This window comes from Colossoma macropomum, unplaced genomic scaffold, assembly GCF_904425465.1.
Source record: "Colossoma macropomum unplaced genomic scaffold, Colossoma_macropomum, whole genome shotgun sequence".
NCBI lineage: Eukaryota > Metazoa > Chordata > Actinopteri > Characiformes > Serrasalmidae > Colossoma > Colossoma macropomum.
This window is the reverse complement of record NW_023494786.1, coordinates 521895-525036: the sequence shown is the minus strand read 5'-3', so window position 1 is coordinate 525036 and position 3142 is coordinate 521895.

The following is a 3142-nucleotide window of genomic DNA, read 5'->3' as shown; positions in this document are numbered from 1 at the left end:
AAGGAAAAAGAACTTCAGATACGACAATACAAAACACACAGCAAGGTAGGACCTACTGGTGAATCATAAAACTGCCTAAAAGCTGAAAACTGACAAAAACAAACAGCTCAAACTCAGATTTTCCAGCTATCAGCTAGTAGCTTAAGCTAACTGCTAAAGTTCCAGACGCCCCCCAGACGCAGCCGTTAGATGTTTGGTCGCCATGGAAACCGAGCCAGTGCAGTACAGAGAGGTGGAGTTTCCCGCAAAGTGGAAGAGTGAAAAGAAAAAACACAAAGAAAAGACCCTAAAAGAGAACCGGACACTCTGTACAGCAGACTTCATCCAGCCTTACGGCAAGAGGATTAAAAAGAACCTGATCTTCCACACCGCCGCCCCGTCCGCATGGACATCTGCAGACGCTACAGATTCACCTTTAAAGAGGGCATCGGCAGAGGAGGACGCATCACCGTCTGCACAGACGAACACCTGGACACTGACAACCCTGTACTGACCATCACCTCCTACACTAAGGGCACAGTGTTAGTGCAGGGGAACGAGATCAGCCTGGACTCCTTTGAGGAGATCTTTCCCCAGCTGAAGGCTGAGGTGGAGAGAGAGGCGGCCAGCGCCGCTGTGGACAGTACAGACTCTGAGGAAGATGGCGCGGAGGCTCCGCCCACACTGCCCACCACAGCCCCTCCCCCTCCCCCCTCTGACAGGCAGCTCAGAGAGAGTCTGGCTCTGCTGGAGCCGGACTTTACTGAGTTCAAAGAACATACACAGGCCAGGCTCTCGGACAGCAACACCAACAGCCCCATCCAGCAGCACACAGTGAACCCCCGCCTGACACGCAGACACCTCCTGCTGAGCCCCCGCATCCCCCCCGAGACCACTACAGTCAAACCAGCAGAGCAGAGACCTCATGTGGTTCTTCTAATGGACTCGAACAGGAAGTTCCTGGAACCTCAGAAGCTCTTCCCTGGACACCAGGTAACAGCGAAACACTGCAGCACCACCAGCCACGCCCACCCGTTTCTGAAGAAGGAGACCCTCGGGAGCCCCCAGTGCATCATCATCCACACAGGCACCAACGACCTCCACACCCAACCGAGCGGCACTGCTGAGGCCGTGCGGAGAGCGGCAGAGAGAGCCAGCGCTGAGTTCCCAGAGAGCCGTATCGTGATCTCCACTCTACTAGCACGTTCTGACACACCTCCCCATGTCATTAACGGCATTAACGCGGAGATCAGCAGAGGATGCGCCACCCTACCAAACGTCCATCTGGCCTACCACCCCACCATCACGCCCCACGACATGTACGACGGGCTCCATCTACACAAGGACAGCGTCCGGATCTTTGCGAAGACCCTTAAAGATGCAGCCCTACGGGCTTCACACCACCAGCAGGATTCCTCAGACCACCTCCCCAGTTCATGCCCAGGTATGCCCTGTTCTCACCTGTAAGACACAGCAGGCCCTCCTCCTGTTCACCCTCCTGCGTCCCCAAACTCACCAGCAGGCACGCCCCCCACAGCCCCACACATACCTACTGCTCCACGCCCTCCCACCAAGAAAGAAAAGCTAAAGGGCCACCTGTGAGGAGGCCCCCTTCACAGCAAAGGCCACAGAGCTATGCTGCAGCGGTGGCTCAGCCCCCACCACCCTCAGCTAGAGCCCCCCACCAGCTACAACAGAGCTAGGAGAGATGAAACAGATGCTGTACACCCTGTGCACAAGACTGCTGCTGAAGCAAGAGCCGTTCCCCCATCTGCAGATACAGCATTCATGTAGCACTGTTCACTATGTGCACTGTTTATTTAACATATGACTAAATAGTTCGTACTTTTGCACGTCAATAATAATTTTCTCTGTTAAGTCTCACTAAATAGATCTGATCTGATAGATTTTCCAGTGTTTAACATGCGCCCACTCTGTGTTAGCTGTTGGAACATTCAGGGCCTCTGCTCCTCGATCTTTGGACCGAAGAGTCGAGATCCTGACTTTCTAAAGAATGAAGGTGTAGACGTCCTCATCCTCACCGAAACATGGTGTCGTGAGGACACGCCTACCCACTGTCCCTCAGGCTACTGTGAGGTTATTGTGCCCTCGCTCAAATTAAGTACAGTCCAGCGCGGTCGAGATTCTGGAGGAATCTTGGTGTGGTACAGAGGAGACCTGGCCAGACACTTTTCAGTTGAAAAATTTGGAAAATCACATTGTTGGCTAAAAATGAATAAAGAAATTGGCCTATCAGAGACAGACATATACCTCTGTGCTGTCTACACTCCTCCTATTGAATCCCCTTATTATGACGAGGAGTATCTCCAGAGGTCAGCCATTTCCAGGCCCAGGGAAATGTGCTACTGTGTGGAGATTTCAATGCACGAACTGGAACTAAATATGACTATGTAGACCGACAGGGCGACAAACGTGTTTGGCCAAAGCTCTCTGTACCTCACACCAACCCTCAAACGCAGAAACAACCTCGACTGCACTGTAAATAAGAGCGGAAACGAGTTAGTGCATCTCTGTCGAGCCTCAGGTCTGTACATACTTAACGGCAGGATCAGAGGGGACTCTTTAGGGAGGTTCACGTACTGTTCAGCTCTTGGAGCTAGTGTAGTTGATTATGCTATCACTGACATGGATCCCTCCTCCATCAACGCATTCACTGTCCGACAGCAAACTCCTCTATCAGACCATAACCAAATTAATGTGTATCTAAAATGGTCAAATAAACCGAAGCAAACGGCAGCAGAGCCCGGTAAGCTGGTCACAGTCCACAGGACTTACAGATGGGCTCTGGATAGCTCTGAGAAATTCATGCATGCACTCCGATCAGTTCCTGTATCTAACAAAATCACTAACTTTATTAACACCCATTTTGAGAATAATAAGAACAGTGTTAACCTTGCTGTAATCAAATCAACAGCATTTTTCAAACAGCATCTTCTAAAGCTCCCCTTCAAAGAAAAAGGGGAAAACGAGTAAAAAAATTGGACAAAGAAAAATGGTTTGATTTCGAATGCCAATCAATTAGAAAAGAACTAAGAAATTTTTCAAATCTAAAACACAGACAACCTGACAATCCAAATCTGAGGCAAAAATACTGTGAAACATTATAAACGTACAATCCAAATCAAAAAACACAATCACACGA